The 13788-nt window shown below is 44.2% G+C and overlaps 1 protein-coding gene across 10 annotated transcripts in view; it reads left to right on the top strand.

The window, feature by feature from the left end:
- The window catches only part of LOC140425573 (transcriptional-regulating factor 1), a 322969-nt gene that overhangs the window by 35939 nt on the left and 273242 nt on the right, over positions 1–13788 (top strand). For 3 of the 10 annotated variants that reach the window (XM_072510068.1, XM_072510049.1, XM_072510023.1), the window contains exon 1: positions 402–825. The exons of 3 other annotated variants lie outside the window; for them this stretch is intronic. The gene's annotated coding sequence lies outside the window, so the exon portion shown is untranslated. Of the gene's footprint in view, positions 1–401; positions 826–13788 lie in introns of those variants that run through there. 4 more of the 10 variants (XM_072510094.1, XM_072510077.1, XM_072510085.1 and 1 more) reach the window with 4 other exon arrangements.

Genomic DNA, 13788 nt, shown 5'->3' with positions numbered 1-13788 from the left:
TTTCACAGGAACTGCACTGCAGTGTATAATGTAAGCCTACTTGTGGCAGTAATAAAGATTATTATGTGCATTGGAATCCACAAAATGTGCATGGGGGTGGGAGAGAGAGTAAGAATACTGGTCACCTGTTCATCCTATAGCTGTTGTTGAGGAGAAACGATTGGACTTTAGGAACCAGAATGGTTGGGCTGTAATGGGATGTTGCAACGTGTTGGGGAGAGGCAAGGCTGGGGCCACTTGACTTCCTGCTTTGCAGACAGTACAAGAACGCTCACCCGAATATCCCGGCGGAGGATTATCGTGAAAAACCTCTTTTCGCGCGCGTGTGTGCGCTGCAGCTGAAATTATAAATAAAAAGAGTCTCTGAGCAAACGTTTTGCGCAGTCACAGCAATTGTAACTGGGGAAGCAGCTATCCCACGCACCCTAACCTTCCCCCTCCCCTCCGAGTGTGTGTGTGTGTGTGTGTGGGGACGGCAGCCACTCCTTCCGACGACAGACGGGGAGGGAACGAGTTCAGAGAGAAGTTTTGCCAGGCCGGGGCACGACATTGCGCTGAACATGGCCGCGCAGCAGTCTTATCTGTTTGGAGGATGCCCTGCACCGCACTGCAACAGGCGAAAGTGTGGCGCCTGACTGCACGCTGGAGTCAAAGAAAGGAAACTTGTGCAGAGAGAGAGAAAAAAAATAAGCTTCATTTGAATAAACAAAAAGAACAACATCCCCCCCCCCCCTCCCCAGGCGATAAGCTCCTGTCAGGTTTTGGTTGCATCTGCAGGAGCGGTGGTGGGGGAAGGCGAAGGGTTCGCATGGGCGTGCGAGAGAGGTAGGTAGAATCGGAAAGCTATTTGTGGACGATGTTGGGCAGAGGATAACTTTTTAAATCTTCGTTACCAGTTTCAAATTTGCAAAAGGGAGAGAGGCCCGGCAAAGGTGTTTTCAGTGGTTTGGGGCAGGGGTGTGTGTGGGGGGGGGTCTTCAGTTTACCTGGGTGATTGACACAGCTTATCTCCAGAGATATTCCTCAGCCTTGCCCAGCCTCCACTCTCCCTTTTTCTTGTGGCCCGGGGGGGGGGGGGGGGGGGGGCAAAAGTTGGTGCTGGTTGAACGTTTGCAAAAGTTAGAGAGTTAGTTCAGCCTCCCAGAGGTGGGGGGGGGTGAAGAAATACATTTTGCAGGATGGTTGGAAGGAAGTGGCTCTCTCTTCTCTTTCCCCCCCCCCCCCCCCAAAAAAAAACCCCAAAACAATGCCTTTTTTTAGGTGCTTGCAACACTGAAGGGGCGGGGAGTTACTGGTGTACAGTTCCCATTGGAGTTAAAAGCAGAAGTCAGGTTCTCCGGCTTGCCCCGCAGCATTTTCCTGGCTTGTTTCCTCGCTTGGTACAAGTGTTGTACATGAAATACGAATGACATACACACATTGAACTTCAGAGCTGTTTGATGTGCCGGACACGTGAAGTACACTTCGTGTTTGGGTGAGGCGAATTCAGGTGTACAATGAGGGCATTGTCCAGTTTGTTGCTGCATTTACTAAACTGCAACTTTGTATAAATCCCCCGGGGGAAAAAAGTTTGCACTTGTAACCTGTGGGCATCCTGACGTTTGTGTGGGACCTTTTTCTAACCATGAGTAAGACCCTGCACTAAGGCCAACAAAATGATTCGAATGTAGGATCATCTACAGAGATTTCAAGCTTCCAGTAGTTCTGCAGGGCTAAACCCTAAAACGCAAATGTCAAACTGTTATAACCTGCCTACTTACCATTGGCTGGGGACTAATGACAATCCCACAATCCTGTGGGAGTATGAGCTTCCCCAATGAGGGGGGGGGGGGGGTCGAGAAACCATTAGTAAACTCCTAGTATAAATAAAGCTGGCCAGTTCAGGAACCAGCAGGAAGGAGTATGTAGCAAGGGAAGTTACTGCTACTGTTTTTTATATATATATATATATATATATATGTTATTGTAAATGAATGCTATTACTTTGTATCCTTAAAACTCGTGCTGGATTCTTCGTGGCCCTCACAAAACAAACCAACCATTGGAAACCCAGAAAGGAAAACCGTGAAATAAGAGCAAGCTGAGGGTTTGTCTTTTTCGTTCATCTGGGATGCAGGTGGCAGTCACGATTTCAATACAGGAATGAGATCAGAAGGAGCACAGGATCATGCGTGTAGGCCATTCAACCCTTCAAACCTGTTCTGATGTTCAATTAGATCATAGTATGTATCTCCATTTGCTAATTTTTGCCTCGTATCCTTTTTTGTACCCTTGTCTACCAAAACATTTTAATTGTTTGACCTAGCTTTAACATCTGTTTGAGAAGGAATTCCAAATTTCTACCTCTTGATGTTAGGATGTGCTTTCTACATCGCCATTGAATGGTCTAGCTCTAACTTTAAGGTTATCATAAACAGGAGTAGGCCAATCGGGCCCTCAAGCCTGTTCCGCCATTGAATAAGATAATGGCTGATCTAATTGTGGCCTTAACTCCGCTTTCCTGCCTGACCCCATAAACCTTGATTCCCTTGTAGATCAAAAAAACGTCACCAATTTCCCAACCAGGAAATAGCTTCTGTCTATCTTTTCTTATCAATTGCTTTTAATCAGTAGCACTGAGATTGCCACTGCAGCCTCACAGTGCCAGGGACCCGGATTCAATTCCGGTCTTGGTTGACCGTGTGGAGTTGTACATTCTCCCTGTCTGTGTGGGTTTCCTCCCGGTGCTGTGGTTTCCTCCCGCAGTCCGCAGATGTGCAGGTTAGGTGGATTGGCCATGCTAAATTGCCCCTTAGTGTCCAGATATGTGCAGGTTTGGTTATGGGGTTGCGGGGCTCGGGCAGGGTGGACGGGAGAGTAGACATGGGTAGAGTGGTTTTTGAAGGGCTGGTGCAGACTTGATGGGCCGAATGGCCTTCTTTGTAGGGATTCTATAATTCTATGACTAATAGAGAATTTGGCCATCTTCCTTTTGATGTTCAGCTGCCTTGTTTGCTGAATACTCCACTGTCAACATTCTGATCAACCATTGACCAGAAACTTATATGGTTGGTACAGTTAAGTGCAGTGGATTCAAGAGAAGATTTCAAAGCTGGGAACTCCCTTCCTGACTTTCCAAAGTTGGCATTTAAAAGTTGCCAGTCAAGAATGTCACCTAATATTCTTAACTTGTCTGGGTAAGTGCAGCTCCAACAACATTCATGAAGCTTGACACCATCCAGGGTGAAGCCATTCTTGATCGGAACCTCATCCACCAACTTAAACATACACTACTTCCACCGCCGGTACATAGTGGTAGCAGTGTGTACTATCTCCAAGATGCACTGCAGCAACTTGTCAAACCTCCTTCGACTGCGCTTTCCAAAGACTCCAAATACTGTGAAGGACAAAAACAGCAGATGCATGTCAATACCACCTGCAAGTTCCTCTCCCATACAACATACCATCCTGACTTGGAAATATACCGCTACTGCATCAAAATCCTGAATCTCCCTTCCAAACAGCATTCTGACGTTACCTGAAATTCAGGATAGGCGATAAATCCCCAGTTACACCCACAACTCATGAACAAATAGTGGAAAAAAAACCTTGAACACCTCGATTAGATTGCCCCCCCCCCCCCCCCCATTTAATCTTTATATTCATTGGAATACAAGCTTAGAATCTGCAACCTCTCCTCCTAGTTTAATTCTGTAGCATATTGTGACTCTGCTGCACCCATTTTTCAGACCAGTGCATTCTCTCTTGAGGTAAGGTGGTCAGCATTGAATACAGTATTCTGACTAAGTTTTATAGAACTGCAGCACGGCTTCTGTTCATTTTGCTCGGCAATTATTGTTTGGTAATTAGTTTGAGGTTTGGGCTGTGTGTCGCACATTGCCATTGTTCGTCCCACAGATGTTTAAACCTTGCAGTGGGAGGAGTTAGGGTTTGCCATGGTAGAGGAAGAATGCATCTTATTGCACAAGTAAGAGCATGTTTCTGCAGGCCGTCCTCCCTTGGGTCAGGTCCTGCAAACAAGAGCTTGTGGTGGAGAGGATTTTAATGCTGGTTCTTATCTTTCTGACATCCTGGACTATTGACCAGGTCCTGGAATTTAATTCTGTACTTTTCCCTTTTTGAAGAAAAATTGTTGCCTGACGAACTTTGGCAATGTTTGTTTTGAGGAGCTGTTTAATTAAAAATACTGACTATTTCACAACTTTAAAAAAAAAAAAAATGTTCCCCATTAAAAAGCTACCGTTTGAATTTCACCCAATTTAATGCAGTTTGAGTTGGCTTATTAGTTAGTGACCCAGAAGACATGGGGTCAGGCCTGGGGTCATTCTAAACTCACAAAACTTCTGTAATTTCTGGAAGTACTGCTATTCATTTCTATTGTGTCCATAGAATCCCGACAGTGCAGAAGGAGGTCATTCGGCCCATCGCGTCTGCACCGACCTTCTGAAATAGCACTCTACATAGACCCATTCCCCCGCCCTATTCCCATAACCCCACATAGTGATGGCCAATCAACCTAATCTGCACACCTTTGGTCTGTGGGAGGAAACCAGAGCACCTGGAGAAAACTCACGCAGACACAAGGAGAGTGTGAAAACTCTCACAGTTGCCCAAGGGTGGAGTCGAACCCGGTTCCCTGGTGATGTGAGGCAGCAGTGCTAACCACTGTGCCACCATGCCACCCACAATAGGGTTATAGACCACTTTACAACTGCATGAGGCATGATGGCGATTAACATGTTTGCTCATCCTTTTCTCGAGATGACTTGACTGGGAAGAACTTGTGTTCATGTACCACCTGTCATGATCTCAAGATGGCTCTTAACTCAGTAAGGCTATTTAAGTACTGTTGATGTGTTGTCATGTAGGAAATGTAGTAATGTGAGAAATTGATGTATATTTATACCGCCCTCTATTGTCTTGCATAACTGGTTGATCAATCATATTTGAGTAAGCGGGGTAGTGGAATTGAATCTTGTTCCTGTTTTACATTGACTCCCCCATATACAAACATACAAAATAGAAGCAGAAGTAGGTCATTTGGTGCCACAAGCCTGCTCTGCCATTCAATAAGATCATGGCTGATCTGTATGTTGTGAGTTCCAAATTCTCCATATACCCCATATAACTTTTGTAAGGGCCACGAAGAATCCAGCACGAGTTTTAAGGATACAAAATAATAACGTTTATTTACTATAACAATATATACATAACAGTAGCAGTAACTTCCCTTGCTACCTTCTCCTTCCTGCTGGTTCCTGAACAGGCCAGCTTATTTATACTAGGAGTTTCTCCGCCCCCCTCATTGGGGAAGTTCATACTCCCATAGGATTGTGGGATAGTCATTAGTCCCCAGCCAATCGTAAGTAGGCAGGTTATAACAATAACCGAATCGATCTACCTTTGCCTTAAAAATGTCATGACCTTACCTTCACCGCCATCTGAGGCAGATTGTTCCGAAGTCGCACAAACCTCTAAGAGAAAATGATTCTCCCCATATCTGGCCTCTTGAGGGCGGTCCCTAATTTAAAAGTAGTGCCCCCTAGTGCTGGACTTGCCCAGAAGAGGTAACATAATTTCCACATTTACCTTGTCAATACTGTTCAGGATCTTCGATGCTTCAATCAAGTTACTCTCACTCTTCTAAACTGTAGTGGAAACAAGCCCAGCCTCTCCAATCGACCCTCAGAAGACAACCTGCTCATTCCAGATGTCACTGAGTAAACACTAGTAGCACAGTGGTTAGCACAGTTGCTTCACAGCTCCAGGATCCCAGGTTCGATTCCCGGCTTGGGTCACTGTCTGTGCGGAGTCTGCACGTTCTCCCCGTCAATGTGTGGGTTTTCTCCGGGTGCTTCGGTTTCCTTCCACAGTCCAAAGATGTGCCGGTTAGGTGGATTGGCTATGCTAAATTGCCGTTAGTGTCCAAAAAGGTTAGGTGGGGTTACAGGGTTATGGGTATAGGGTGGAGGTGTGGGCTTAGATAAGGTGATCTTTCCAAGGGCTGGTGCAGACTCGATGGGCCGAATGGCATCTTGCACTGTAAATTCTATGAAACCTCGGAACTGCCTCCAGTGCATTTTACATCTTGCCTTGAATAAGGAGACCTGAACTGCACAAAGTATTTGAGTTGCAGTCTCACCAATGCCTTGTACAACTGAAACATAACACATAGCAATCAGGAGTGGGAATGTTGGCTGCTGGATTTTCTTTTGTCTCTATTTGTTTCTATCTCCCAAGTTGAGGAATGTCGATGGCAGCTGGGCTTCAGCACTGTTTCAGTTATAATCTTGGCTCAGACCAAGGTTCAATCTTGATTATATTCATTAAAATTTTTTTGAATTGACAGTTTACAACATTGTTGACAAAGTGTTAATAGTTATACAACTATTTTCAGTGACTTTAGCATTGCAAGTTATGAGGATTGTTGGGTGAGCTGCTGGTTCATTGTAAGAATTTTTTTTTTTTACTTGACTGGCCTATCTTTGATCAGCAGATGATGCTGTAGTTGGCAAAAAGGATAATTCAGTGTTCTGACAGTTACACATCACTAGTGATTTGTTTTAAAATCAGAAAGTTAGCTTTCTATAATGCTGTTCAGTACAACAGTACATTTTCTGAGATGGGAGTATTGTTGCTGATGGTTGACGTTCTTTTGGATTTATACCATTTTGAACTTCAGTGACTTGTGTACAGCCACAAAATAGTGACTTCTACAATCTGCCACTAAATAGTAGTTTTAATGGCACTGCAGAATGTGCCCATGGATGCTGTATGTTTGTTCAATACGTTGCTTTGTTCTTATTCTTGAATGTTCTACATTTTTATGGTTCTGGGTGATTGGCACTAATGCATCTATCATTGTTCAAATATGTTCTAAAATTTAAAAGCATACCTAGTGTTATAGAGCAGAAGAAAGCAATTTGGCCGATTGTATCTGCACCAGCTCTCCAATTGAGTATTTCACCTGGTGCCATTCTCCTGCTTTCTCCCTGTAACCCTACAGATTGTTGATTCTCAAATATGCGTCTAACCGCCTCTTAAATTCCTTGATTGATTCTCTCTCCACCACACTTTCAGTCAGTGCATTCCAGATCATATTCACTCGCTGTGTGAAGTTTTTTTTTTTCTCTTGCCACTTTTTTGCTTCTTTTGCCAATCACTTTAAATCTGTAACGCCTCGTTCTTGATCCTTTCCACGCGGGAAGTGGGAGCGGTTTCTCCCTATCTACTCTGTCCAACCCCCTCATGATTTTGAATAGCCACTGAATCATAGAAATGTTACAGCACAGAAGAAGGCCATTTTGTCCATGCCAGCCCGAGGACATTGCTTGAAGCAACTGGAACAGAAATAATTATTTTCTGATTTTGACATTAATGTTCCCTTGGATTGGAAATGACTTAGAAAATTTGTTTTGGGGGGCCAGTGGGAATATTGCAAATTCATTTTCTTGCCTGGTGTGATTTCCAGCAACCTTCCTACAGTGTCTTCTGAATGGATTGTCTCCGTTTTTTAAAAACTCCACATTCTGAAATGCTCATCTTCGAATCTTTGGCCCATGCCACAATTTTTGCTTTAGGCCACTGATTTCTAATTCCTTCCCATGCTCTTTTAGGTTGAATCAGATTATCTTTTTAAAAAAATATATATATATTAAAGTTTTTTAACACAATTTTTCTCCCTTACAAACAATAACCCCCCCCCCCCCCCTCGTAACAAAAAAAAAGAGAAATCGCGCAGAGCAAGATATATACATGGCAAAATGATATATTTACACAGCTTTGTACACTGGCCCTCACCCGTATGTGCCAGTTACCCCAACCCTTCATGTTATCTCTTGCTCATCCACCCTCCCAGGGAGCCCCCCCCTCCCCCAAGGTTGCTGCTGCTGCTAACCGACCTTCCTCTAACGCTCCGCGAGATAGTCCAGGAACGGTTGCCACCGCCTGTAGAACCCCTGCGCAGACCCCCTCAAGGTGAACTTATGAATCAGATTATCTGTGACGTTTGAGGCCATGTTGACCTGAATTACGCTTGAAAGCCACTTCCTTCTATAACCGCTTGCAGCATTTCCGACTTCCGCCCCTCTTCAGCCACTGAGATCCTTATCCATTTCTTCGTCACCTCCTGACTTAAACGTTTGATCACCTGCCTTGCTGACGTAGCATTCTTTCTCCTAGAAACCCCAACTTGACCAAAACTCTTAAAATAAAAGCAGATTACTGTGGATGCTATGCTGGAACCTGAACAAAATCAGAAAATACTGGACAATTTCAGCAGGTCTGACAACATCAGTGAAGAGAGAACAGGGCTAACTATTCAAGATCGGATGACTCTTCACCAACTACTGATCAAAACTGTGCCCAACACTAGGCTGCATGCTCACATTACTCTGGTGTTTAATGTACATCGGCTTCTTATTTTCCCATTGTATCACTTCTGAAATCCTTCTACGCGATCACTGTAGTTTCCCCAAGCACTACTTCCTCCAGGTGGTTCATTCCTCGTGAGTTCAGTCTCTTGTTCACCTTCGCTCAAGTATCTGTGTGTTTAATTGGATCGGTCCTACTTCAGCAATTCCCTCCTTTTTAAAACTTTATCCCATTGCTTAAATGCCACTCAGGATGTATCTGTTTGACTGACCTTTTGCATACCAAACCTGGAAAAGTGCCTTGTTCCCCTTGAATCTATTCAAATCGACATGCATTAGGCTGTTTTATTTTGTTTACAAAGTGCAGTGTGAATACCAGTTGGGTTGCATTGGTTGTTAACTCAATGTTTGTCTTTATACAGTACAAGGGACAGAATTTACGGAATGAGAATTATAAAATGGAACAAATGCTGTATCAGTTATTTTATTGATTTGATACCGATGTCAAGTCGCAGCTGCAAAAATTCATGTGTTGCTGGAATCTGATACCTATTTGAAATGCCAGCAATTCCTATTCCTTTGGTTTTGTTCTTGTTCTTGCAGGCCACAGGCAACCCAGCCAATATCTCCAATGTTGTGGATATCTAAGCCAGCATTACCTGGTTCCATTTTTCATTGGCTTGATTAATGCTGGACACATTGTTAAGTGATGTGCACCAAATTCTGCTAAAGGTTGATTTTAAAATAAAAGTTGGTACATGTATGTAGGTGCTTGTCTGCTGTTGAAGTTACCGATACTAACGAGACTAAACCTTTTTGAGTAGTCCCTCTCTCTTCCAGCTATCCTACTACTTGATTGGCCAAGAAAGGTTTGTGTGTAGATGAATGTTTGTAACTTGGGTGATATCTTGGGCCTGTGAGTCACTGTACTGTCCTTTTCTTCTCTGGGATTTGGGCTCGAAGACGACCTGAATTGATGAATTAAAATTGTTTTCATTCTATATCGGCTGTACAGATCCCATGTAAAGTTTAGGTTTAGTTCCTTCGATGCAGCATCATAGTACATGTGGGAAATGTTAAATTAACTTCTCACTTGAAGGGTTTCTTGGATTGGTTGTTGTGGTTAGTGGAAATGTCATGCTGCCGTCATGGATGCTATGAAGTTGAACATTAAAAATGTTGGTTCCTAGTGCGAGGTGTCTACCAAGTGGTTGGAGGGAAGAAGGGTATTATAATTCCGAGCATTAATGTTACTTAGGTCTTTAGTATTTACTTTGAGTAGTTCAAACTTGTCAAGATTATCAACTGTTTTCTCGACTACCTAGGGGAACGTTAGAGGGAAGACAGATGACCAGCAGCAGCAACCCAGGGGGGGAGGGAGGGGGGGGGGGGGGGGGGGGGGGGGGGAGGAGGCTTAGTTGAGTATAGGTCAAGAGAGTAGGAGGTTTTGTTACTTGTATATTATTATTATTATTATTATTGTTAAAAAGTTTAAAAAATTCTGTTTTGTTATTGTTATCGTTTCGCTTGTTTTGTAAGCGGGAAAAATGTTGCTCAGGGAAAAAACATTTCAATAAAATATATTTAAAAAAAAAAAAAAAAGATTATCAACTGTTTCAACATGAAGAAATGACGGTTTTACTGAAGGCCTGTGTGTTTGTGGAGTGTAAGGTAAACTTACCGTTCATGTAGATAAATTCAGTGTTGGTCTACAGGCAAAGCTGCCTGCGTTCGCAGCCACTTTGGACAGCATGTAGTTCGAGACCTCCACTACATACTTGGTTGCAGCACAGTTAAGTGTTCTATTTCTCATGTGGAAATAGCTATTCCAATAGAGAAGGTTACTGTGCAGTTCTGTTTTAATGATTTATGTGTTCTCTCTGTGGAGACTATGAAAAAATACAGGTCCTCGTAGTTCCTGGTATGTAACGGAGACAAATGAATGTTCGACATTTAAGAGTTTAAATCAGGAATACATTTTATAACACCCTCTTCTAGTAAAACAGAAATTTGTGCAGACTTCTAAAAAAAATATTTTAATTACATTTTTACTTCTGTACACTGTACAATAAGTGAACAAGATGAATTGTTTGTGCAATGTACATGTACCCCTTCCATCTCTCTTTTCTCCACCCCCCCCATACTCATTATTTTGGCTCTATCTTGGGGCCCTTTCTTCCACCATGAATGTTGTAGGCTCTCTTTAGTTTTGTATTTGTTCCTTTTGCCCCATGGGTTGTTTGCGCAGGTTGGCGCTTTTCCTATGTCCAATCCTGATATTTCCCTGGGTTCCTCGCTTGCTGCCCCTCCTTTTCTCTCTTTTCCCCCCCCCTCTTTGTTCCTATCTGCTCCTTGTGGTCTCATCTGCCCTCATTGCCCCCCCCCCCCCATCCCCTCCCTTCTTATCTGCTATTGGGAACCTGAATTGTAGCTCCAGTATACAGGAGGTTGAGAGTAGTGAGGTCATGAGTAAGGTTTCAAAGTTGCAGGAGTGTACCGGCAGGCAGGAAGGTGGTTTAAAGTGTGTCTTCTTCAATGCCAGGAGCATCCGGAATAAGGTGGGTGAACTTGCGGCATGGGTTGGTACCTGGGACTTCGATGTTGTGGCCATTTCGGAGACATGGATAGAGCAGGGACAGGAATGGTTGTTGCAGGTGCCGGGTTTAGGTATTTCAGTAAGCGCAGGGAAGGTGGTAAAAGAGGGAGAGGGGTGGCATTGTTAGTCAAGGACAGTATTACGGTGGCAGAAAGGACGTTTGATGAGGACTCGTCTACTGAGGAAGTATGGGCTGAGGTTAGAAACAGGAAAGGAGAGGTCACCCTGTTAGGGGTTTTCTATAGGCCTTTGAAGTTCCAGAGATGTAGAGGAAATGTTTGCAAAGATGATTCTGGATAGGAGCGAAAGCAACAGGGTAGTTGTTATGGGGGACTTTAACTTTCCAAATATTGACTGGAAATGCTATAGTTAGAGTACTTTAGATGGGTCCGTTTTTGTCCAATGCGTGCAGGAGGGTTTCCTGACACAGTATGTAGATAGGCCAACGAGAGGCGAGGCCATATTGGATTTGGTACTGGGTAATGAACCAGGACAGGTGTCAGATTTGGAGGCAGGTGAGCACTTTGGTGATAGTGACCACAATTCGATTACGTTTACTTTAGTGATGGAAAGGGATAGGTATATACCGCAGGGCAAGAGTTATATCTGGGGGAAAGGCAATTATGATGCGATGAGGGAAAACTGCAGGGGATGGGCACAATGGAACTGTGGAGCTTGTTCAAGGAACAGCTACTGCGTTTCCTTGATAAATATGTACCTGTCAGGCAGGGAGGAAGTGGTCGAGCAAGGGAACCGTGGTTTACTAAAGCAGTCGAAACACTTGTCAAGAGGAAGAAGGAGGCTTCTGTAAAGATGAGACATGAAGGTTCAGTTAGGGCGCTCGAGAGTTACAAGTTAGCGAGGAAGGACCTAAAGAGAGAGCTAAGAAGAGCCAGGAGGGGACATGAGAAGTCTTTGGCAGGTAGGATCAAGGATAACCCTAAAGCTTTCTATAGATAGGTCAGGAATAAAAGAATGACTAGGGTAAGAGTAGGGCCAGTCAAGGACAGTAGTGGGAAGTTGTGCTTGGAGTCCGAGGAGATAGGAGAGGTGCTAAATGAATATTTTTCGTCAGTATTCACACAGGAAAAAGACAATGTTGTCGAGGAGAATACTGAGATTCAGGCTACTAGACTAGAAGGGCTTGAGGTTCATAAGGAGGCGGTGTTAGCAATTCTGGAAAGTGTGAAAATAGATAGGTGCCCTGGGCCGGATGGGATTTATCCTAGGATTCTCTGGGAAGCTAGGGAGGAGATTGCTGAGCCTTTGGCTTTGATTTTTAAGTCATCTTTGTCTTCAGGAATAGTGCCAGAAGACTGGAGGATAGCAAATGTTGTCCCCTTGTTCAAGAAGGGGAGTAGAGACAACCCCGGTAACTATAGACCAGTGAGCCTTACTTCTGTTGTGGGCAAAATCTTGGAAAGGTTTATAAGAGATGGGATGTATAATCATCTGGAAAGGAATTTGATTAGAGATAGTCAACACGGTTTTGTGAAGGGTAGGTCGTGCCTCACAAACCTTATTGAGTTCTTTGAGAAGGTGACCAAACAGTTGGATGAGGGTAAAGCAGTTGATGTGGTGAATATGGATTTCAGTAAAGCGTTTGATAAGGTTCCCCACGGTACGCTACTGCAGAAAATACGGAGGCATGGGATTCAGGGTGATTTGGCAGTTTGGATCAGAAATTGGCTAGCTGGAAGAAGACAAAGGGTGGTGGTTGATGGGAAATGTTCAGACTGCAGTCCAGTTACTAGTGGTGTACCACAAGGATCTGTTTTGGGGCCACTGCTGTTTGTCATTTTTATAAATGACCTGGAGGCGGGCGTAGAAGGATGGGTGAGTAAATTTGCAGATGACACTGAAGTTGGTGGAGTTGTGGACAGTGCGGACGGATGTTGCAAGTTACAGAGGGACATAGATAAGCTGCAGCGCTGGGCTGAGAGGAGGCAAATGGAGTTTAATGCAGAAAAGTGTGAGGTGATTCATTTTGGAAGGAGTAACCGGAAGACAGAATACTGGGCTAATAGTAAGATTTTTGGCAGTGTGGCTGAGCAGAGAGATCTCGGTGTCCATGTACATAGATCCCTGAAAGTTGCCACCCAGGTTGAGAGGGTTGTTAAGAAGGCGTACGGTGTGTTAGCTTTTATTGGTAGAGGGATTGAGTTTTGGAGCCATGAGGTCATGTTGCAGCTGTACAAAACTCTGGTGCGGCCGCATTTGGAGTATTGCGTGCAATTCTGGTCGCCGCATTATAGGAAGGATGTGGAAGCATTGGAAAGGGTGCAGAGGAGATTTACCAGAATGTTGCCTGGTATGGAGGGACGATTTTAGGAGGAAAGGCTGAGGGACTTGAGGCTGTTTTCGTGAGAGAGAAGAAGGTTAAGAGGTGACTTAATTGAGGCATACAAGATGATCAGAGGATTGGTTAGGGTGGACAATGAGAGCCTTTTTCCTAGGATGGTGATGTCTAGCACGAGGGGACGTAGCTTTAAATTGAGGGGAGATAGATATAGGACAGATGTCAGAGGTAGGTTCTTTACTCAGAGTAGTAAGGGCGTGGAATGCCGTGCCTACAACAGTAGTGGACTCGCCAACACTAGGGGCATTCAAATGGTCATTGGATAGACATATGGATGATAAGGGAATAGTGTAGATGGGCTTTAGAGTGGTTTCACAGGTCGACGCACCATCGAGGGCCGAAGGGCCTGTACTGCGCTGTAATGTTCTATTGGCCTTGAACAAGTCTTGGAACAGGCTGATGAATGGCTCCCACGCTTTGTGGAGGCCCTTGGCCCACCCTCGGATGGTTTATTTCATCTT

This window comes from Scyliorhinus torazame, chromosome 1, assembly GCF_047496885.1.
Source record: "Scyliorhinus torazame isolate Kashiwa2021f chromosome 1, sScyTor2.1, whole genome shotgun sequence".
In the NCBI taxonomy this organism is placed as follows: Eukaryota; Metazoa; Chordata; class Chondrichthyes; order Carcharhiniformes; family Scyliorhinidae; genus Scyliorhinus; species Scyliorhinus torazame.
This window is presented reverse-complemented; position numbering and strand designations above follow the sequence as displayed.